Here is a 26,005-nt window from a genome sequence, read left to right as displayed (position 1 = left end):
AATAGACCTATTAATTTAGACATTATGGATCAAAAGAGAAAAGAGAAAAATTGTACCAATTTAATTCTTCTTTTCTTCTGCCCTCAGTCCTAGGAAAGTATTTCTTACCATTGGATATCTTTCTCAGGAAGGATGTGGTAGGATGTGGTGGTCATAACTTGATGGATTTAAGGCTTCTATTTGGGGTTACTTAATTAGCTGCTCTAGGGCATTCTTGAGGGTCTCAGCTGACCATGGTTTGAATTAGTGATATTTTCAATTAACTGTGGGTTTATTGGGATATAATCCCATTATAAATCTAGAAGTAGCTGTATTTTATTAATATATAAAACTAACAATTTTATTGCTATCAATAATAATATAAAGTAGTACAGTATATAACAAGGAGGTGTCTATTAAAGTGGTATTTATAGCTATTACCATTGCTATAATTATTATCCAGCAGTAGTGGTAATAGTAATAATAATGGTATAATACATATTTACCACCACCACAACTGTTTTTTACATATGCTATTGGCTGAACACTCACTGCAATAACCAATCTAATTAGTGCAGTTTAACTTCCACAGTCCCTCAGTTATATATCCTCCTTGATAAATATCGCTTATAGTCTGAACAAGCCTTACTCTTCACCACTATGCATGTATGATGTATTTTTTCTTTTTCAATAGATGCTAGAAGACAACAGGGATGCTCCCAACTCCTTAAATAGTTAAATCAATTATCACTATCTCTGTGAAAACTGTATAATCTTCTCCAGGCTCTTGAAGAAGATTACATTGAAAAATTCAATGTAGTCTCCTATCTGTGATTACATTGAATTTAAAAAATATCTCTCAGATGGTTATACTAAAAGCCCAGACTTCACCACCATACAATATATCTATTTGACAAATTACACTTGTACCCCTTAAATTTATACAAATAATTCAATTAATTAGAATATAACAGTGATTGATATACTGTGTTACAATTACTTGAAAACTGTAGTGAGTACTCATTGAGTATAGACAGTCTTCAATTTCTGTGTTTATTTTCAGGAATTATCACTTTGCCTAATAAATTGTACTTGGTGTTCAGTAAATGTTTGTTGAATAAATGGATGAATTAATTAGTGAATGAATGGGAATAGAAATATGATGAAAGTTGATCAATGGATATGGACTAAAGTATTACTAACTGGAGACATCAACTAGGACATTTCTGGACTTAATGCAAAGGAGATGAGTGATACCACATGTTTCACATATATATTTAACGTTTTAAGAAACAAATACAATATATTGTTATAAATAATTTTAGTGTTATATAATTATAAAATATTTAGTTTCTAGATTTGCTTCTCAGAAATATTGCCTATATTAGAGTTTGAAAAAAACTACAGCATACATTATATTGTCTTCTGCTTAAAGTAAATTTCATTTAATTTAGTTGCTGTTTTTAATTTTAAAAATATAAAGGGAAACATTAACAAAGAGTATGTAGGGTTTACTGGAGAAAATATTTAGGAAAGCAAGTGCAGTAGTAAAGAAGAAACAAGAACAAGAGGGAATAGGTAAACATTTTATCTGTCAATTTCATTCAATGTACATTAAAAACACCTCCATCTACTTATGGCTGTAAAAGTCCCCTGGATGCTAGTAAGCTGTCTCTTATTACCTAGTAATCTGGTATCACTTGCTTCAGCTAATTAGTAATATCTCATGTATATTCAAAGCACATTATAGTGTCTACCCTGATATTGGTTGAGTCTTTCTAGAATTTTTAACAAAAATATCTGGTCCGATTTCTCTTTGACAGTATAGAATTTACATAAATGTTATAAATAACAAGTTTATTTGTATTAATCATCCTCACAACTAATAACAGGTTTATTTATATTAATCGTCCTCACAACTAATGACTTTTTATTTAATTGAGTTGATACAATTTTGGTTGCTATAGTTATTTAGCCTAGTCTTCAGATTTTCTTTTCTTTTTTAGGGGTTGGGCAGTGGGCCCCTGTGCTGGTTAATTTATGTGTCAACTTAAGTTGCCCAGATATTTCATCAAACATTATTCTGGGTGTGTATGTGAGGGTGCTTCTTGATGAGATTAACACTTGAATGGATAGACTAAGTAAAGCAGATTGCTATCCCTAATATGGGTGGGCCTTGTGCAATCCATTGAAGATCTGAGGAGAGCAGAAGGGCTGAGTAAGAGGGAACTCTTTCTGCCTAAGTACTTCAACTCGCATTAGTCTTCTCCTGCCTTCAGACTTGAACTGTAACACTGTCTTTTTTTGGATCTTGAGCCTGTTTGCTCCAACCGAAACTTATACCATCAACTCTCCTAGTTCTCAGGCCTTCAGACTCTTACTAAAGCTATAATAGCAGCTCTGTGAGGTCTCCATTTTACCAGCTGCAGATCTTGGGACTCTTTAGCCATCATAATCACATGAGCCATGCATCTTTGAAGGAGAATTTGTAGGAGATGGAGCTTTAAATGTTGGGTCCTTTTTACTCCGGAGACAAATGTAACTATGTCAGTCTATACTTTGATGAGTTACAGGAAGGTAACCGTAAATACTCATGTCATTTATAGACTCTTAGGAGTCACCTCTCAATTTTCCTTTCTAGCACTGATAACCAACTGAAAATAGGTAGAAATTGGAGACATGAATCCAATTAACTTTCCCAATGAATTTTGGCAACAGTTTTTAAATAAATGATGGGGATGTTACAAAAAGTTAATGAATTATTGAGAGAGTTGCTTGATTCATGCAAAATTCTCCATGACCTACATTTTATACAGAAAACTAAATGAAAGAAGGGAGGTTCATTTAAAAAGTTACGCTCAGTATGATACCTCCTTAGTATCTCCTGCACTAAAGCTGTAAATGACAAAGTTAGATTTACCTAGTCCCTCTTTTTATCCCAATTCAGTATTTTTCCTACTAAAAAAAAGAAAATATTCCAAGCTGAAAAGAATCTTGGTATTTCCATCACGTTTGTTCTAAAAACAAAGTTAAACTACCATTCTATTTGAATTAGGCAATGGTGATTGTGACATAAGACATTACCTAAGAAATAATATTATGCTAGAATATGCTGATGCCTTAGGCTAAGGCAAACGTTACTAATCCCTTAGTAATACACAGAATTTTAAATAGCTATTACATTCCTGATATAAGATGAAAAGCAAATGCTATAGTCCAGATATTTTTATTTCTTATTTTAGTTGCCTAGAAAAAGTAGATTTTTTGTAATTATGAGCAAAAATAAACTTTTTCTAAAGTGTTCTTTTCCATATCTGCTCTTTTCCTTCACTATGTTTTTTTCCTTTATTCTTTAATTCAATTAAAATACGTTTGTGCATCTACTAAAAGAAAAGTATTCACCCAAAGGCCATGGGGAATGTAAATTTTGTGAAGACACTCTATTTTTGTCCTCCATAGGCACACAGTTTTGTGAGGGACTATGCAGGTAAGTGAAGCACAAAGCCAAACGAAATTATTTTTATTCTAGAGTTACAAAATACAAATGAAGAAAGGTAGCCATACTGTAATCACATAGAGGAATCCATAAATGCATGTGGAGAAAGGGATGGAGTAGAAGTATACTTTTCTCTACCTCTACACATCAATTAGGGTAGACTTCTGTGGGTTGCAGAAACCTCTAAATAGGGACTTAAACAAATAGGAGGTTTCATTTTCGTTTTACATGACAGTAGTCTGCAAGTGAGTATTCCAGGGCCAATATAACAACCTGTATTAGTCCATTCTCACACTGCTACAAAGGATACCCCTCGAGACTGGGTAATTTTGAAGGAAAGATATTTAATTAACTCATAGTTTTGCATGACTGGAAAGGCCTCGGGAAACTTACAATAATGGCAGAAGGGGAAGCAGGCATGTCTTACACAGTGGCAGGTGAGAGAAGTGAGGTGCGAGCACCAGAAAAATTGCCATGTTTACAACCATCATATCTCATTTGATTCACTCACTATCACAAGAACATCATGGGGTAAACTGCCCACATAATCCAATCACTTCCTTCCTAGAACATGTGTGGATTACAGGTCCCTCCCTGGACACATGGGGGTTACAATTCAAGATGAGATTTGGATGGGGAGACAGAGCCAAACCATCTCACAACCTAATACTTCCCTGAAGGAACCAAGTGCTTTCTGTCTTTATGTTCCACTGTTCTTAGTGACAAATGCTCTGCTGCAGGTACAACGTATTTCAGGCAGTAAGAAGGAAGGAAAAAGAAGACATGACACTCATGTACATCTACTTATGGCTTACTGGAAAATGCTCTCACACTGCCCCACCTAGCAGCACAGGTATCTAGTATTTTCATTTTCTAGCCATTGGACAGTAGGTAAGAAAAAGAGGAAGGGATTGGAATGTGTATGGAATAAGACAACTTATATTAGCTGCAATAATTAAAATGTTTGACTACTAGAACCACTCAGAATTGTAAAGAAAGTGATATTACTTTCTCTATATGTAGATGACATATTATGTTTCTAGAAAAACCAAAAGAAATAAAAAAAGAACTGCAAGCAATATACATAAAAATTGATATAAAATAGCCATAGACTTAAGTGTCATAGCTATATCTATAACATTTTTAAGTACAAAAAGAGGAGAAAATTATTGAGACATTAGAGTATGCAAAGATTAACTGAATCAGAAAAAGCATGAATTAGAAAATAGAAAATGGTAAATTAAACTTTATCAAAATGGGAAACTTTGCTCTTCAAAAGACATCATAAAAAATAAAAAGACAAGCAACATAGTGGGAGAAGTTTTTGCGATGCATACATCTCACAAAGAATGTTGAAGCAGAATATATAAAGAGTTCTTATACTTTAATAGTATTCTTTCTATAAAAACTTCTCAGATTTTTTTAGAGACAGGGGTCTTACTATGTTGCTCAGGCTGGTCTCAAACTCCTGGCATAAAGCTATACTCCTGCCTCAGCCTTTTGAGTAGCTGGGATTACAGGAACGAGCCACCACATCCAGCTATTTCAGTAATATTCTTGAATGGCCTACATGGACAGACACTTAAAAACATACAAGTACAGGTATATATGCATATAAACATATTAATATAATATTCAGTATATTTAACAATCAGATTGGTAGATGCACTGACCAATCCAAATTGATACTGACTTTGGGACTGAAGAAGTTCCATAAGCCTCTTCTTTGACAGGCTACTAGATCCAAGATTGTGGAGAATTATTTTGGGATCCCTGGGAAGAGCTGGGATTGGAGGAGACACTTGGGTAACCTGAGAAACAGGTATTTACCAAATTATACAGATATTTTACAAACTGTAGAAACATACCAATGGATATCAACTGCATATTATAATACTATTTATGAATTTTATTTTAGTGATTAATTTCTATATTAACCGTGTACCAATGCCACAATGTATTAGTTACTGTATTTTATAGCAAATTTTGTCAGTCAAGACTCCTAATTTTATTTTATCTAGAAAATTATTTTGTATTTTTAAGCAGGTTTTTTTCTAGTTTAATTTGAGAATCAACTTGTTAAAATTCTTAAAACTCCTTATTCTGAATTTGTTTGTAATTGTATTGAATTTGAGAAAAGATAACAACTAAAATACAAGTTTTTGCATGAAAAAGTGTATGTATCTTCACTTGTTCATACACCATGGTGAAAACTGAATAATCACTTTTGTTAGTTACAGAGTAGCATAACTCACTTAATGAATAGATGTCTGACATTACAGTCCAAAGTATCTTGATTTTACTTTCAAGAATCAAGTTCCTATAACTGCGTAAAATGTCATATTTTTAGCCTGCCCAGTAGGTCACTGACTCACTCTAGGATCCTGCTGTGCCCTTGTCCTTCAGAATCTTCTACAAGATTTTTCCTGAAGGGTTTCAACATAAAACTCATAATCCAGTTTATATTCTGGATATGTATATATATTTTATATTTTGAAATGTGATCTTATATAATTCACAAAGATTGAATTTTTAGCAGTTGAAGTTTCCTTTGATTTGGTAATGTAATTGTCACTCTATGTCCCTGAGAATATTTTGGAATTTGTCATGCTCAGCAATGAGTTTCCTTTAATAGACTTTCCCTGTGTCCTGGCAGCTTTTACTCCTTTGTAGATTTTGAATGGTTAGAAGACAGTGCAAAGAAGGCTACTTTACATATAAAGATACTTCAATTAGCTGAACAAATACATTAAACTTATTTTATTCTTGAATTATAAATTTCTTAAGGCCATAAAATGAGTCTAATTCAAATTTCCCAGAGTGCCATGGTGTCTAGCATAGGTATTTTGTGACTGGCAGGTGGTTGTATTTATCTAGGAAATAAAAGACAATTAACACCTCTTGCACATTTGCTGTGTGTCAGTTTGCTAAGTACTTCATATGAATTTTCTCATTTTACTTTTTCAACAAACCACTGAAGTTATGCTATTATTGCTATTTTACATATGTGGAAAATGAGACTCAGAGAAATTATGAAAGTTGCTAAAATTCTCAGAATTAAAGAATTGTGGAACTATGCATCAAACTAGGCAGATGTCAAAAGTTCATTCTGAAATGAACAGTTAGGTCTTCAAGATGCTTGTTAGTGAATTCAAGCCAAGTTTATGGTTTTCCTTATATGTGCTTCTGATCAGATCCTCCATGTTGAGGTGTATAAGGTTCTGGTCAGGTAATTATGAGAACTGAGGCTGAGATGAGCTCTGCTGCTAATTAACCGTGAAACCATAACCATTATTTTCTTGTTCTTTCTAATAGAAATTATTTACATACGTATAATACTTTGTGATCTACAGGGTGCATTTGCATATATTACTTGGGTAATTGTTATGGTAGGCAGAAAAATTATCCCCTCTGCCCTCCTTCCGCCCATCACCAAGGATGGCAACCTACTAGTCCCCAGAAATGGTGAATATGTTGTGTTAAGTGGAAAGGGGAAATTAAGGCTGCTGGTGGTATTAAGGTTGCTAATTAGTTGAGATGGGGATCTTGGGATAATAAGAATACTCTGGTTTATCCAGGTGGTACTAATGTAATCACAGTGATTTCTATAAGGGAGAGGAGGTAGGAGAGTCAATGTGAGAGTGGAAAGGAGAGTGCTAGAAGCCAAGAAATGCAAGCAGTCTCTGGAAGCTGACGATGGCCAGGAAACAGATTTCTCCCTCGTGTCTTCAGAAGGAATTTAGGCCTGCCAGCGCCTTGATTTTCCTCCAGTGTGACCCGTTTTAGACTTCTGAAACTACCTCCACAATTGTAAGAAAATGAATTTTTATTGTTTTAATTCGCCAAGTTTGCAGTAATTTGTTGTAATGGGATTGGGGAGCTAATACAAGTATCGTTACAAATCTGCATGGTAGATACAATTATCACGGTACTGTAGATGTGCAAATGAGGTCCAGAGTAAAAAATGACATGCTTAAAGAAAGTCCGCCACTAAATACTGATTGAAAAATTAGCTCAGGTGTTTTGGCTACAAATCCATGGCACTTTTTACATAAAATGAGAGGGTTGAATGACATACTTTCTAAGGTCTTTCCAGTTCTAACACTCAATGATTTAAAGTGTCAAATGAAATCACAGACTAAAATGTGAGAATTTGTTGGCTGTGTACCTCTCGGTTCTCAGGAGCATTTCTAAAGCAAAAAGGTTTTGGTATCTTTCTGCTGCATTGCAAAATAGATGTTTTTCTCCTAGTGTAAGCCTTGTGGCCTTTGCTCCTAGCTCTGAAGTTTAGCTTCTTGGACTCTTTCACATACATAACTAAAGTAGTTTTCTCATGTGCCTTTTAAGGGTTTACTAACAGTTCACTCAACTGGCTTTCAGCTGACAGCAACTGATTTTTTACCTGACCTGTTTGTTGAATAAAACTTGTCTTTTCAACAGTTCAAAACATTTTAAATAAATAGGGTTAAATTTGGCATCTGTTTTGAAATAAATTACAATTTCTTTGACATATTAACTAATATATGTATTTATATAATGATGAAAACATATACACTATTAAAATACATTAAAATTTTTTATTTCTAAATATTACTCATAAGAGACAGTGTTCTATTTTCAAAGTATTTAATAAGATTTACAGATGTGTGTACAAAAATGATCCATGATTGCACCTCTGTCGAACTTGAAGAAAAAGAATAGAAATAATATATGCACATGGTTAGAAAATGTAAATGGAATAGAATGGTGTAAAATGAAAGAAAATGGAAATGATTTTTATGTGACCAGTTGAGTTTATGTGTATAGCTATCACTTATGTGATCTGTCCATTCCAAAAAACTTACATCCTGACTCTAAACATCATTTGGGATTCACTTTGCTTAGCATACAGAGAGTAGATTTAAAAATTGCATTAAGTAAACTTTAATCTCAAACTTTATAAGTAAAGCAACAAATAAACTTGAGAATGACTGAACTTAGAAAAAATGAAAACAATGCACAATTTAGTATGTATAGATAAGAGTAAATGCAAATGTTATTTTATTTTTCAGACTTAGTATATATGGGTGAAATTATTTGACAGTTATAGTTAAAGGACTTATTTTATTTTTTTTCTTTTTCATCCCTTGCCAAAGTTTTGCTATGTTCACTGATCTCTTCTGTCTTCTGAATTTGGCACTAAAATAGTTGCTTCCACATGCCATGACTTATTTCAAATTGCAAATAAATATTGGCTTCTTAGTAGGAAATTGTCCATAGTTTAGACTTGACAAAAAATCTACTTCAAATATACCCCACACTTGGTTTTTCACCAGTTGGTTCTTCTGAGTTCAAGATGACTGTGTCTGAGATCTGAGGGCTCTCTACATTTACGTATCTATTATGACTGTACCTGTTATGCTTCTCCTGAAATATAATGATATTGGCAGTGGAGCAAAGCCATTACAATCTGGTTTGGCAGGAAGGGATATTTTTCACATTGTCTAAGCCAAAATCAGTCACCTGATTGCAAAAAAAAAAAAAAAAAAAGAAAAAGAAAAGAAAAATGGTGTTACACAATCTTTATATTTTAATCTTAGACATTTCTTTCAATTGCAACATATTGAGTATTTTTGTTGTTATTTTGTTTTTGTTCTAATTTTAAAATTCTTTAGGACTGTTTATGAAGACTACTTTTTAGAGAATTTTTACATTTGCCGCACAATTAAGAAGAAAATACAGAGATTTCCCATATCCCTCCCTCCTCTAGACATGCACAGCCTACTGCATTATCAACACCACCCACCGGAATTGTACATTAGTTACAATTGATGAACGTCCATTTACTCATCATTATCAACTAACATACATAATTTACATAAGGGTTCACTCTTGATGTTGTACAGTCTGTAGGTTTTAACATATTTATGATGACATATATGCATGATTATGATATCATACAGAGTAGTTTCACTGCCCTGAAAGTCATCTGTGCTTCACTGATTCCTCTCCTTCTCCTCAACCCTGTAACCAATAATCCTTTCATTCTTGACATAGTTTTGGCTTTTCCAGAATGTCATATAGTTGTAATCATACAATAGGTAACATTTTTAGATTGGCTTCCATCACATAGCAATCACATAGCAGTATGAATTTCAGGTTTCTCCATGTCTCTTCATTGCCTGATAGCTCATTTCTTTTTAGCTCTGAATAATATTTCATTGTATAAATGTGCCACAGTTTTTTTATCCATGCACCTACTGAAGGACGTCTTGGTTGCTTCCAAGTTTGGGGTGTTATGAATAAATCTGCTATAAACACTTATGTGTAGGGTTTTTTTATGGACGTATATTTTGAATTGCTTTGGGTCAATGTTAAGGAGCACAATTTCTGGCTCATATGGTAAGAGTATGTTTAATTTTGTAACAAACTACCAACTTTCTTCTAAAGTTGTGGTGTCATCTTGCATTCCCACCAGCAATGAATGAAAATTTCTGTTGCTCTATGTCCTTGCCAGCATTTGATGTTCTCAGTGTCCTAGATTTTGATCATTCTAATAGGTATCTAGTGGTAGCTCAGTTCTTTAATCTGCAGTTTTTGATGACATATCAAGAAGATGATGTGGAGCACTTTCTTACATGCTTATTTGGCCTCTATATATCTTTTCCAGTGAGGTGTCTGCTAAACTCTTCGGCTTATTTTAAAAATCAGGTTGTTTATTTTCTTATTGTTGAGTTTGAGAGTTTTGTATATTTAGGATAATAGTCCTTTATTAGATAAATCTTCTTGCAAATATTTTCTTAGAATCTGTGACTTGTCTTTTTATTCCCTTGTTAGTGTTTTATGTAGAAGACATTTTTAATTTTAGGGAGGTCCAGCATACATAGTCTTTATTTTATGAATTATGCTTATTGTGTTATATATTTTAAAAAATCAATGTCAAAACCAAGGTCATCTAATTTTGAACTGTGCTATCTTCTAGGACTTTTATGTATTTGTTTTTTACATTTAGATCTGTGATCCATTTGGAATTAAGTTTTGTAAAGAGTATGAAGTCTGTTTCTAGATTCTTTTTTTTTTTTTTTTTTTGCCTGTGTATGTCCAGACTCTAAGACTTTTATAAGAAAAACTGTGGTGCCACTGAGGGAAAGTATGTTAAGAGGGGTAGAAGAATTGTCTTTTGGGAGCTTTAACATTCACTTAGAATGTGCATTATTCATAAGAAGTTCATAAGAAGTTAAATACTAGAATAACATAGAATTTGATGAAAAACGTACATATATGTGTAATCTATGAATAAGTTAATACTATTTTAATCTTTTATTATAATGCATTATATATAAATGTGTAAACAAACCTTTCTTCCTTTATGGATTTTGAATCATTTGAATGAAAAAAGTGACAACTGCTTGACACCTATTATATCAGAAACTTTATACCTGAACTTAAAAAATGATCATAACAATGGTATGATATATCACTATTTTTCTTATTTTATAGATCAGGAAACTAAGAAAGAGAGAAGTTAAATAACATAATGAAGGTCATATGACTAGAAAGTGAAAAATGAAAATATAACTAGTAGCTTTTTAGTGCCAAAATACATGATCTTTCCTCTGTGCTCTACTGCTTCTGTATGGATAAGAATTGTATAATTTTTGTTAATATTTGTCTTATATTTTATACACTTATAAATATGCCACCAATGTGTTACCAGTTATGAACACTCTGAAGGGTATTTGCTACTCAGAGACAAATTACTTGATTTAGAAGTAACTTCTTCTAGTGAAAATACCTAGGACCACAATATGGGCATTCCAGATGACTTTAAGCAAGTAATGTAGACATGAAAGAGGAACAGTGGTATAAGCAGATCAATAGTTGAGTTATGAAATTTGAAAAGTATGTATATAAGCATAAGACATCACTTTTTACATTCATTCTACAGTTATTCATCCCCATCAAGCTACCAATGACTTTCTTCACAGAATTGGAAAAAACTACTTTAAAGTTCATATGGAACCAAAAAAGAGCCTGCATCGCCAAGTCAATCCTAAGCCAAAAGAACAAAGCTGGAGGCATCACACTACCTGACTTCAAACTATACTACAAGGCTACAGTAACCAAAACAGCATGGTACTGGTACCAAAACAGAGATCTAGATCAATGGAACAGAACAGAGCCCTCAGAAATAACGCCGCATATCTACAACTATCTGATGTTTGACAAACCTGAGAAAAACAAGCAATGGGGACAGGATTCCCTATTTAATAAATGGTTCTGGGAAAACTATGTAGCCATATGTAGAAAGCTGAAACTGGATCCCTTCCTTACACCTTATACAAAAATCAATTCAAGATGGATTAAAGACTTAAACGTTAGACCTAAAACCATAAAAACCCTAGAAGAAAACCTAGGCATTACCATTCAGGACATAGGCATGGGCAAGGACTTCATGTCTAAAACACCAAAAGCAATGGCAACAAAAGACAAAATTGACAAATGGGATCTAATTAAACTAAAGAGCTTCTGCACAGCAAAAGAAACTACCATCAGAGTGAACAGGCAACCTACAACATGGGAGAAAATGTTTGCAATCTACTCATCTGACAAAGGGCTAATATCCAGAATCTACAATGAACTCAAACAAATTTACAAGAAAAAAACAAACAACCCCATCAAAAAGTGGGCAAAGGACATGAACAGACACTTCTCAAAAGAAGACATTTATGCAGCCAGAAAATACATGAAAAAATGCTCATCATCACTGGCCATCAGAGAAATGCAAATCAAAACCACAATGAGATACCATCTCACACCAGTTAGAATGGCAATCATTAAAAAGTCAGGAAACAACAGGTGCTGGAGAGGATGTGGAGAAATAGGAACACTTTTACACTGTTGGTGGGACTGTAAACTAGTTCAACCATTGTGGAAGTCAGTGTGGCGATTCTTCAGGGATCTAGAACTAGAAATACCATTTGACCCAGCCATCCCATTACTGGGTATATAACCAAAGGACTATAAATCATGCTGCTATAAAGACACATGCACACGTATGTTTATTGCGGCATTATTCACAATAGCAAAGACTTGGAACCAACCCAAATGTCCAACAGTGATAGACTGGATTAAGAAAATGTGGCACATATACACCATGGAATACTATGCAGCCATAAAAAATGATGAGTTCATGTCCTTTGTAAGGACATGGATGAAATTGGAAATCATCATTCTCAGTAAACTATCGCAAGAACAAAAAAACCAAACACCGCATATTCTCACTCATAGGTGGGAACTGAACAATGAGCTCACATGGACACAGGAAGGGGAATATCACTCTCTGGGGACTGTTGTGGGGTGGTGGGAGGGGGGAGGGATAGCATTGGGAGATATACCTAATGCTAGATGACGAGTTAGTGGGTGCAGCGCACCAGCATGGCACATGTATACATATGTAACTAACCTGCACAATGTGCACATGTACCCTAAAACTTAAAAGTATAATAAAAAAAATGTTTTCAAAAAGTCCTTTTACCTAGAATCAGAATTATTGCCACATAATTATTTGTTCATTCAGTAGTCACTTGTTGATAATGGAAAGGAACCATACATGGTGACATTTAATTCTAGTTGACATTACTGTGTGCTTTTGTATTAGGTTATGATTTACCATTCTGAACCATTCTTTTGATTTGTTTGTGGAGGAAATGTGGCACAAACTGCTATTAACTCTTCATCCAATGTGAGAACATTATGGACTAAAGTCAACATTGTTTTGAAAGCTGAAAACATGTTAAAATTCAAAATTCACTAATAAAAATAAAAACATTTAGATTTTAATAAAACCATTTTATGGAGATGAAATTTAATGATAGTGATTTTAAGCAAAGATATCTTAAGTGAATGGGAACAATTATAATTTGGTTTAAGATACATTTAAGGCTTAAATGCATTTTTGGTGTATGTTCTAATGACATCTCTCTCTCTCTCCCCGCTTCTCATTATCTATCTATCCACTCATTTAACTGTCATGTATGTGCATTGCGTGTGTGTGTGTGTGTGTGTAAAATATCAGCATAGTGAATTACCAATTCATAAAATTATACTTTTTCTATCTTGAAATTTATCTCTTTATGTTTGTTTATATGTCTTCATTTCTATGTTCATTTTCAATGTTTTAAATGATGGGAAAAGGAGAATTTATTTCCATACACACTTATGCAGGTGTCAATTTGTTTATAATAATGGTTTTCTGTCAGTGATTTGAAGTGAGGTAAAGAAGTTGCAGTAGGAGCGTCATTTAAATATGCAGTGAAGTCAGATTTTTCAGTCTTTGAGGAAGTGGAGGGAACTAAGGATAAAGTTGTGATCCACGCAGACTTACTTAACTAATTGATCTCAGGCATTTTGTATTCATAATATTTTATCCATTCTAAGTTACACATTTTTAATTTACATTTTTCTCCTCTGAAAAATAGGTGCACCATACAATTGATGGTGTTTTACAATAATTGACCAGGAAGAAATTGTGATATAGTTTTTATTTTTGCATATATATGGAGTGAGTAATAGATATTTTGTCCCCACACCAATAGTGTATATACCCTGAACTGCTACAAAAGTTGAATTCAATTGACATTTTAGTGTCAGATCATTCAATGATCATTTGAGAAAGAAATGAGTCACAGTTGTTACCTTGAAGCCTTCCACTGATAATTTATAGCAAGATCAAAAAATTGTTAAATGTGGAGACTTAAAAATAGTATTTAGAAACTGAGATCTGGTGCTAAGTGTTACCTATTGCTATGGGTGTGTCACTGCTTCTAGGTCCTTTTAGTAGACAGACCTGAAAAATATGTATAATTACCATGTATATACGTACATATTAATATGTATTTCTATACCAATCTATCTCTATATAGGCATTAATAAAAATATGAGTTCATACGAATACCTGTGACTCTAAACCAGCATCACAGGATTTGTTTGAGCCCCTACCCCCTTGGTTATTTCTATTTTCTTTATCCAGCAGTGGAAAAACCTGACTCCCATTATCTATAATATATTTATCTGTTCAGTTCTAAGTTAACATAAAATGGTTTCGGAATTGCTAACACATACACCTATGAGAAGCAATTTACCAGCTAGAGTACAGTGTTGGTATACAGTACATTTTGTCTCTTGCCTTGCAGATAAAATGTTATTTTTTAAAGCTAGCTTCTAACTGTCTCTTCAGAGATATTTGAAGTATGGAAAGCACTCGATCTCCCAATTTGGTGGCTTTGAAAATGGAGGAAGGAGGGTACCAGCCAAGGAATGTAGTCTGCCTTAAAAGCGGAAATTGACCATGGCTGACAGTCAGCAAGGAAACCGGATATGAATTCAGACAGTAACCTGAATGAAGTTGAAAGTAGACTCTCAGAACTTCACGTAAGGAAGGCAGCCTTGCCAATACATTAATTTCAGTCTGTGATACCCAGGGCAGAGAAACCAGCTGAGTCTATTCAAATTTCTAACTTACATGGCAGTGAGTTAATACATTTTTGTTGTTTTAGACCATTAAGTTCATAGCAATTTGTCATAGGAGCAATAGAAAATGAATGCCACATCCTTCCTAATAACTCATAACCTCAGTCTACTATGAGAAAAGATAATATGTGAAATACCTTACCTCTGCTCTTCAAAAGAGTCAAGGGCATAAAAGACAAGGAAAGACTGAGGGACTGTAACAAAATGATGGGCACTAAAGTGACAAGGGTAAGTAAATGCATTATGAGTTCCTGGATTGGATTCTAAGACAGGAGAGAGACGAGTATGGGCAAGCTGGTATAATTCCATAAAGTCTGCAGTTTGATAATATGAACCAATGCTAATTTATCAGTTTTGAGAATTATATGTGGTTATGTAAGATAATAGCATTGGGAGAAGCTGGTTGAAGTTACACGGAAATGCTCTTTATTGCTTTTGCAACTCTATTTTAAGTCTGAATTTATTTTAAAATAAAAAGAAAACAACATGGAATAGGAGTCAGGATTTTGTGGGAAAAAATCCTGAGCAGTATAAGAAATGCTGCTTTTCTGATTTGCTTAATGACACAGAGAAAGTGTGGGGAAAATGCACTTTCAAGTAAAAAATGATTCAGAAGAGTGGTACACTAGGGAGATTTAAGAATAATGGGACCAATTTGTTTTGCTTTTATTACTTTTATATACAACATAATAATATATACAATATAAATCCATGGCAGAAAGATTTTTAAAAAGAACTATTTTTATAAGTATAAAATAAAACAATTAGAAAACATTGTTCTAACTTAATTGGCAGCATTTATAGTGATAATGGTGACATGAGAGCCTTTTACAATGTAAAGCATCTTAAATTTGATAAAATGTTTGTATAGCATTTAATCTTTACATCAAACATGAACTATTTCTTAATATTACTATATACAAAGGGGAATCTAGGATTCAGTGATATCAATTTACCTGAACTCATAGTATTAATAAGGGGCATTGCTGGAATTCAAAGTAGCTCTCACAGCTACAGGAATTATATACTTATTCCAGAATAAGCCACCTTCTCTAACAAATGAAAGTACAATAGGTCACAAACTCTACCCTGAACTCCCAATATTAATGTTCTAATGTCTTAGACTGGTATATCTAACATATAGTATATTAATTTGGAACTAAAAATAATTCTATAAAATAAGTAAGTACTCCTATTTATAAGGGTGAAATGTTGAAAATTAGAAGATAATCGCATGTTGATCCACTCTTGTGATGTTAATGACATCCTGAGACACAAAGTAGCCATTTAAATTTGAGAGTGGATTCATTTTATTTTCTTTAGATCAATTAAATTAGTAAAACATACAATATTTTAAATTATGTTAAAATAATAATTTTCAGCCTAATAAGACAGTGAAGACAGAGGCGACAGTGGTGAATCTTCTCATTATGAAGCTTCTATAGTTTTTGTGTGAATTTGAAGCACAAAAAATTCAGCAAATATAAAGCATAAGGTATCATATGAGTTATTCAGTGGTACTTGCTGGTTTTTGAGAAAGAAGCATGCAGAACAAATAAAGGTGTTTAATTTCTATTTCATCCTTTGTGCCATGCCAGTCAAAACATTTTCTGTTTATTTCAAAGCTTTCTGAAATGAAATATTCTAGAATTGGTTTTTGCTTTCAACACCCAGTGCCTTAAAAATGGCATTTAAAAAGTTATAAATCTGAATGAGAAAGAAAAATAATATTTGGAAATCCTTGAAATTTAGGGAATTATCAATACATACACTTTTTGTGTTTTTGAAGTTAGGTTGGTCAAATAAGTCCAACTAATTTGAGTTTTTTAATATACATTGTCATGAACAAATTCAAGATAATTTAAAAGAAAACGTTATCTCTCCCTTTTATTATGTGGTATTTTCACAGTAGTTTTAACTATTGATTTAACTCCTTGAAATATTGATTTCTTAATACCAACGTTGGGATATTTGGGGAAAATATCTGGATGAGACTACAACCTGGACAATATTATCAGTATTATCTAAAAAATCCAAGATATTATTATCATCATCACAACCATCATCTATACCACATTTAAGTTTTTTGAGTATTCACTTTTTGGAAGTATTAGTAAAAAAAAGTATTAAAGTATAAATCGAAACAACCACTGAAATTATAGTCAAATAAAGAACCTGCTTATTTAATTCTTAATAAAAAGGAACATGTATAAGTAAATACATTATTATTCCTTGGACTTTTTCTTATTGTCAGAAACTATTTAAATACAGAAGCAAGATGGCTAACTAGAGATATCAGATATGAGTTCTCAGAAAAAAAGATCCAACTTTACAGGTGAATGATCATGGCCTGAGTGGAATACTGAGGGAAGAGTGCCAAAACCTACTGAAAAATCATGGGAAGAAGCTGGGGGTACAGAAAAAGAAGGCAGCAAAGAGCTTGCTAGAGACTGACCACCAAGGAACTTTGGAACTCCATGGAAAAGGTAGGCAATAGTGATTATTTTCTCCCTCATCCCTGTGTCAGGCTGTTAACTAATGAATTTTTGGAGCACTACTCTACCTTTGCAAGCCCAGGCACTGCTTTTGGCAGATATTTGGGACCTTCTGGAGAGCAGAGCGCCTGGAAACCAGCTCATGTGGGTTTGCTGGCTTTCCACTCAAACCCAAGCTGAAGCAATGAGCACCATACTGGTTGTGCACCCATTGTGAGCCACTATCCTGCCCAGAGAACCTTATCACTGTTTCTCCACATCACTAGATCCCCTGCAAACATTCCATAGAATCTGCTCTGAAATGTGGCAACCACAGGGACCAGTGGGACTCTGTGGAACTATGGGATCCCCAGAGTTCTAGCCCTCAGCACAGATTGCCTCTAGGGGAAGGATAATTGAAGTCCACCAAAGAGCCTCTGCAAGCAAAGGAAACCAGATCACACACTCTCTACTGCTCGGCAGCCTCTTGCTTGTGACCAGAAAGTGGCTGTGTACCTTCCAGTGGAGATGTGGGCATGGTGCTCGTCTGTGAAGAGGGGAAGTGCTGTTCCACCTTAACAGACAGGAGGAAACAGTGGCTGGGAATGGATGTGGAGCTTCTGCTACCCCCAATTCACTACTGGAGATGCAGCCACGGCTTCTCCCCCTGAAAGTTGGTGCAAGTGTATTTGGAGACAGCCTTTTCAGCACTATTGGAGCAGCTGTTTCCCCACTGAAAGTGTGTCGACTGGCCTGGGCTTGCATGAAGGGTGGAGCTCATTTTCTCCCCTCTGGGCAGAGTGGCAACATTCCTGCAGGGGAGCTCAAACCAGCCACAGAGTTGTCTATTTTGGGTTGGGGAAAGAGATTCTGCTTTGCAATCATTTGAGCAGCAACCATAAGATGGGTGTTTTACATAAAAAAAATCAGCATGAAAACTCTGGCTGTGCAAAGAAGCAGGTGTTCCAACACCCTCAAAGGATAACACTAGCTTTTTAGCAATTATTCCTAACCAAAATGAAAATTATAACATGACAAAGATTCAATATATGGATTGTAAGAAAGATTCAAAATATGGATTGTAAAAAAACTCGGTGAGAACCAAGAAAAATTGAAAACCAACACAAAGAAATTAGAAAATCCAGGATATAAAAAAGAATATATATATAAATGGATTCTGGAACTGAAAAATTTACTGAAGGAAGTTCAAAATATAGTTGAAAGTTTTAATAATATAGTCCATCAAGGAGAAGAAAAAATTTCAGAGCTTGAAGATTGGTTTTTTAATTTATCCAGTTACAGAAAAATAAAGAAGAATTTCAAAAAATGAACAAAGCCTTCAAGAAACATAGGATTTTGTAAAATGACCAAATTAAGCTTGGTAAGCAAAAGTGACCAAACTAAGCATCATAAATGGAGACATAAAGCCTTTCTCAGATAAACAAACTCTAAGGAAATTCATCAACACTAGACTGGTCTTACAAGAAATGCTCAGGTGTTCTGGAGTGGTGCTGCTTGGGCCGGTGGAGGATTGCAAGCTGCTGGTGTTGTGGCTGGGGAGAGCGGCGAGAGGGTTTGGCATTTTTCGTCGGGATCCCCGCAAGGATGAGTGCTGCCAGAGAGTCTCACCTGCATGGGGTGAAGTGTTCAGCCTCCCCAGATGACGATCTGGGATCTAGCAATTGGGAGGCAGCAGACTTGGGTAATGAAGAGAAAAAACAAAAGTTCTTGAGACTTATGGGTGCAGGAAAGAAAGAACATACTGGTCATCTTGTTATAGGAGACTGCAAATCAACGTCTCACTTCCAAACACGGGAAGAAGACAAGAAAATTAATGAAGAACTGGAGACCCAATATAAGCAAAGTATGGACAGTAAATTATCAGGAAGATATCGGCGACATTGTGGACTTGGCTTCAGTGAGGTAGAAGATTATGATGGAGAAGGTGATGTGGCTGGAGATGATGATGATGACGATGATGATTCACCTGATCCTGAAAGTCTAGATGATTCTGAAAGTGATTCAGAGCCATAGAAAGAAGAATCTGCTGAAGAACTCCAAGCTGCTGAGCACCCTGATGAAGTGGAGGATCCCAAAAACAAAAAAGATGCAAAAAGCAATTATAAAATGTTGTTTGTTAAATCCAGTGGTTCATAACTCCCAAACGCTTAGTCTTTGTATTAAAAGTAAGCCTTATTGTTATAATGCACAGTGGAGGACTGCCTATAGAGCACACACCTTTGTATTATAATTTTTTAAAAGGCCCTTTTAAATAATTACAAAGAGTGTTTGCTTTCAAATGCCATGGGTTACACTTTTATGGGCATGACTATAACCATTTTTGTAAAGAGTAAGAGTTGTATAAGATAAAAATAAATACAGTACTCAACTTCCTTTCATATTAGCATCATCAACCCTCTAATTCACCTTATGGGGGAAATGCTTCTTTTTGTTTGTGTTAGCTATTTTATCATTTCCTTCATATTTTTCTCTTATAAAAATGTATTCGATACTGTGATATGTTCACAAAAAGTATTCTTTAATTATTCTTTGTTATAATAGAGCTGTTCATCATGGATATTTCTGCTGCCAGTCACAATCTAAATTAATTTTGGCAAAAGATTGGGTACTTAGTTTCCTGTTACTGAGTTAGCTCTATTCTTTTGGACCAAAGCAACATGAGAGCAAGTACTTTTCACACTTGTTAAGATGGAGTTATAACTGTCATACATTTGGAATATTATGATCCCAAGTAGTCTTTTTATAATTTGGATTATATCGTACGTTAGATTTTTGATAAAATTTGGCCAATTTTTACAGAAGAAATTATTTCTCTGATCATTTAGTTCTATCTATTTAGAAATATGTAAAACTGGATTTTTTTTTAAACTAATATGTGACCAAAGTTAATTTTGTCCCAAAGGTCTAAATAAAGAGCAGTTTCCCATAAAAAAAAAGAAATGCTCAAAGGATTTCTAAACATGGAAATAAAGAATGATACTTGCCATCATAAAAGCATGCTCACAATGCTCACAAATCTATAAAGCAATTCCGCAATTGAGACTGCAAAGCAACGAGTTAACACCATTATGACAGGAATGGAACCTCACATGTCAATACTCACCTTGAATGTAAAAGGCCTAAATGCTCCATGGAAAAGATATGAACTGGCAAATTGGATAACAAAGCAAGTTCCAACAATTAGCTCCCTACAAAAGACCCACCTAATGGGGAAAGATGCCCACAGACTCAAAAAAAAAAAAAAAAAGCGAGAAAAGATATCTAACACAAATGGAAAGCAAAAATGAACAGGAGTAGCTATGTGTATATCAGATAAAATGTACTTTAAACCAACAAACCTAAAAAAAAGACAAGGTCATAAAATAATGATGTTTCAATTTAACAAGAAGATATAACTGTTTCAAATATATATGAACCCAACATTGTAGCACCCAGATTCGTAAAACAAATACTACTGGTCCTAAGGAAAGAGATAGCAATAGAGTAATGGTTGAGAACTTCAATATACCACTTACAGCACTAGACAGAATATTGAGGCCGAAAATCAGCAAAGAAAACTTTAAACTGGATTCTAGGCCACAGGCACCTAATAGACATTTACAGAACATTCTACCCAACAAACACATAATATACAATGTTCTTATCTGTACATAGAACATTCTCCAAAATAGACCACATTGTTGGCCATAAATTGAGTCTTATTAAATTCAAAAAAATAAAAATTGTATCAGGTATCTTCTTAGACCACAGTAGGATAAAATTAGAAAAGTAACTGTCAAAACTACACAAATGCATGAAACAAAATACCTTGCTCCTGGATGATTTTTGTGTAAACAACAAAATTAAGACAAAAATAACAAAAAATTTGAAATTAGTGAAAATAGACACAATATATTAAAACCTTTAGCAGTTCGAAGAGGAAAGTGTATAACAATAAGTGCCTACATTAAGGAGACAAATTTATCTCATACTAACATTCTAACATTTTAAATCAAAGAACTAGAAAAACAAGAAAAAAAAAACCCAAGGGTGGCAGAAGAAATAACAAAGATAAGAACAGAACTAAATGAGATTGAAAACACAAAAATGATACAAAGAGCAACAAAATGAAAAGTTGGTTCTCTGAAAGGATAAACAAAATCTATAGGTTGGTAGTGAGATTAAGGAAAAAGGATAAATGATTCAAATAAGCACAATCAGAAATGGGACAAAGGGGAAGCAAGAACATCTTCACATTTTGATGAGAGAGCAGGTGGGGGGGGAAGTGCCACACACTTTTAAACTCAGATCTCATGAAAACTCACTCATTATCATGAAAACAGCAAAGGAAAATCTACCCCATGATGCAGTCACCTCCCATTAGGTCCCTCCCCCAACACTGGGAATTAAAATTTAACATGAGATTTGGATGGGGACACACAGCCAAACAATATCACAATCTTACTGATACTGTTCCAAAAAATAAAGATGAGGAGGGATTCCTCCCTAACTCAGTTTATGAAACTAGTATCATCATGATCCAGAATCAGGAAAACATACAACCAAAAAGCAAAACTATAGGCCAATATCCCTGATTAGCATAGACAAAAAAACTTCAACAAAATACTTGCAACATGTATCCAAAAGCATATCAAGAAGACAATTGATATGGTTTGGATGTTTTCTACTCCAAATGTCGTGTTGAAATCTGATTTGCAATGCTGGTGGTGGGTCCTGGTGGGAAGTAATTGGATAATGGGGATGGATTCCTCATGGATGGCTTAGCACCATCCTCCTGGTAATGAATGAGTTCTTTCTCTGTAGTTCACTTGAAATCTGATTGTTTAAAAGAGTGTGGCACTTCCCCTTCTGTCTCTTTCTCTTTCACTCTCTTGTTACCTCTCTCATCATGTAACATGCCTGCTCCTTCTTTGCCTCCCACCATGAGTAAAAGCTCCCTGAGACCTCACCCGAAGGCAATCAGATGCTGGTGCTATGCTTTCTGTAACAGCTGGCAGAATTGTGAGCCAACTAACTAGAACTACAGAAGACTGATGAAAAAAATCACAGATGACATAAACAAATGGAAAAACATCCTATGCTCATGGATTGGAAGAATCAATATTATTAAAATGAACATACTGCCCAAAGCAATCTACAGACTCAACACAATCCCTATCAAGTTACCAAGGTAATTCTTCACAGAATTAAAAAAAATGTTAAAGTTCATATGGAACCACAAAAGATACTCAAAACACAAAGCAATCATAAGCCAAAGAAGAAAGCCAGAGGTATCACATTACCTAGCTTTAGACTGTACTCCCAAGACTATAGCAACTCAAAAAGCGTGGCACTGGTAGAAAACTAGACATATAGGTCAATGAAATAGAATTGAGAACCCAGAAATAAAGTCACATACCTACAACCAACTGATCTTTGACAAAGTTGACAAAAATAAACAATGGATAAAGAACGCATTACTCAATAAATGGTGCAAGGAAAATTGGCTAGCCATACACCTCTGAATGAAACTAGAGCCCTATCCCTTGCCATATATAAAAGTTAACTCAAGATGAATTAAAGACTTCAGTGTAAGCCCTGATATAAAGCCCAGAAGAAAACTTGGGGAAAACTCTTCTGGACATTGGCCTAGGGAAGGAGTTTGTGACTAAGACCCCTAAAGCAAATGCAACAAAAGCAAAAATAGACAAATGGGTTTTAATTAAACCAAAAATTTCTGCAGAGTAAAGGAAGTAATCAACAGAGTAAACAGGCAGCCTACAGAATGGGAGAAAATATTTGTAAATTGTGCCTTTGGCAGAGCACTAATCCCCAGAATCTACAGTGAACTCAAATGATTCAACAAGACAAAACCAAATAATTCCATTCAAAAGTGAGCAAAGAACATGAACGGACCTTTCTCAAAAGAAGATATGCAAATGGCCAACAAACATGAAAAAATATACAACATCACTAATCATTAGAGAAATGCAAATCAAAACTACAACGAAGTACCTTATAGCAGTCAGAACAGCTATTATGAAATAGTCAAAAGCCACAGATGTTGACAAGGGTGCAGAGAAAAGGGTATGCTTATTCACTGTTGATGGGAATGTAAATTAGTACAACCCCTATAGAAAACAGCATGGAGATTTCTCAAAGAACTAAAAATAGAATCACCATTTGATCCAGCAATCCCACTACTGGGCATCTACCCAAAGGAAAAGAAATAATTTAAAAAGACACCTGCATTTGTATGTTTATCACAGCACTATTAACGATAGCAAAGTCATGAAATTATCCCAAGTGTTCATCTTTGGATGACTGGATAAAGAAAATGTGGTATATATACACCATGGAATACTATCCAGCCATAAAAGAAAACAGGAAATCATGTCCTTTGCAGCAACATGGATGAAGCTGGAGGCTATTATTCCATGTGAAATAACTGAAAAATGGAAAATCAAATACTGCATGTTCTTTCTTGTAAGTGAGAGCTAAACAATATGTACACATGGACACAAAGATGAAAATAATAGACAATGGAGACTCCAGTAGGCGTTGGTTGGGAAGCAAGAGACGGTTAAAGAAATACCTATTAGGTACAATATTTACTATTTGGATGATTTGTGTACTAAAAGCCCAAATCTCACCATTTTGCTATATATCTATGTAACAAACCTGCACATCTACCCCCTGAATCTGAAATTAAAAAAATTAAAAATAAACACAAAATTATATTAAAAAAAGAAAATATGGTATATGTCCACAATGGAATACTCTTCAGCCTTAAAGAAGAAAGAAATTTTGTCATTTGCTACAATATGAAAATAACTGTAGAACATTATTGTAAGTAAAATAAACCAGGCAAAGGAAGACAAATACAGTACCACATTTTCTCATTTATTTATGAAACATGAAAACATCAAACTCACAGAAGCATGGAGTAGAGTGGTTATTAGAGAGATTGTGAGTATGAGGGGAATGAAAAGATGATGATCAATGGGTACAAAATCTCAATTAGATAAGTGAAAATTTTTTTTCAGATTTTCTATTGCATAGTATGGTGAATATAGTTAAGAACAGAGTATTGTACATTTCTAATAATGCTGAGTAAATTTCACGTTCTCACCACAAAAAAGTTAATATTTGGAGTGATAAATATGTTAACTGACTTCATTTAATTATTCTATATAATATTCATAAAAGGTAACATGACATTGTACTCCATAAATAAACGCAATCATAAATTGCCAATTTATAAAAACAAATTTTCAAATATATTTTAACCATTTACGTAAATAAATACAATATAAGTCACTAGCATTGGCGGCAATATTGAGGCAAGCATATTTTCTATATTTCGATTTACTTTTTCTTGTCATTAATAATGTAAATATAAACCATTCAATTTTATAGCAAGAAAATTGCTTTCAATTTGGATTCTGATGCTGGGACCTGTTCTTTCTCCTTTTGTATGACATTTCTGTATTGTCTGCTAGGGATAGCAGTCATTGCTATCATTTAGAACATTAAGACTTTAATTTCAGTCGTGATAGATTTTGCACTTTGATTCTGGGTTTAATTACGTAAAATAGCACTTATAACATTTTGTCGAAGTATTGCTTTTATTTCTTATTTGATCCAAAATATCTATCCGACATAGAAAAATACAATTAACTTGCTTTTGGGGGGAAAATGTTCAGCTTATTTTAAACATGTGTCTGGCAATAATTTTAGATGTGGTTTGGTTCATATATTTAAAGATTTGATTTTCAAGCAGTTTCCAAAACACCAGTGGGTAGTGAGAAAGAATATCATATTGAGGCTGGTTGCTGTGGCTTTCAGCACGTACGCTTGACCCTGTTACAAAGAACTCTATTTAGAATATGTTCTTATATTGCTATTAAGTTACTTGAGAATTGTCTTTTCTGAAAGCCTAGAGTTGTATGTCCTTGGCTTTATGACCACAAATATTGTCTCATGTTCATTTGCAACTGCTGAACTCTAAAACCCTGACTGCTACTCTGTGATAGTTGATCATTAGAATTAATGCTTTTAAAAGTAGCTAGTGAGTTTTTAAAATCAGGTTAGTAGAACTGTCTTTGTATGTTTTAACTGACTGTTTTGCTGATATTATACTTCCTCTTTTAATTTCAGTCTTACAAATGGCAAACTAAAAGAGGAGAATTATGCAAAAAGTTAATGTAGAAAGTTAGGGAGGTTGAACATTTTTCTATTTCCCAACAGAGTTTCTATTAAATAGATCCCCATATTCCTTCTGTACTGAAGTCTCTGATACAATGCAGTGCATAAGAAAAAGCTGACATTATAAGCAGAAAAACCACTGAGCTGTGCAGCTCAGAAGAACCATCAACCCAAACTTCCCCCTTGACAGCACTAAGTCCACCCCAGGTTACAATTCAGCTGAATTGCCTGTGCAATGTTGTCTCCTTCTGTCTGGAACAATTCGTTCCCTTTATGAGAAAGGGGGGAAATTATACAAAATCCATGGTCTCTACTTTATGTGATTAATTGACATTAG

General features: G+C 34.2%; 1 long non-coding RNA gene and 1 pseudogene across 1 annotated transcript in view; both read left to right on the top strand.

Annotated features, from left to right (window-relative positions):
- LOC134729017 (uncharacterized) overlaps nucleotides 1–26,005 on the top strand; it is a 405,488-nt gene that overhangs the window by 255,584 nt on the left and 123,899 nt on the right. The gene's annotated exons all lie outside the window — the stretch shown is intronic.
- LOC129393756 (small acidic protein-like) lies at nucleotides 18,974–24,586 on the top strand (annotated as a pseudogene).

This window comes from Pan paniscus, chromosome 15 (genome assembly GCF_029289425.2).
Source record: "Pan paniscus chromosome 15, NHGRI_mPanPan1-v2.0_pri, whole genome shotgun sequence".
Classification (NCBI taxonomy): domain Eukaryota; kingdom Metazoa; phylum Chordata; class Mammalia; order Primates; family Hominidae; genus Pan; species Pan paniscus.
Note: the sequence above shows the minus strand (reverse complement) of the source record. Positions and strands in the feature narration are given on the sequence as shown.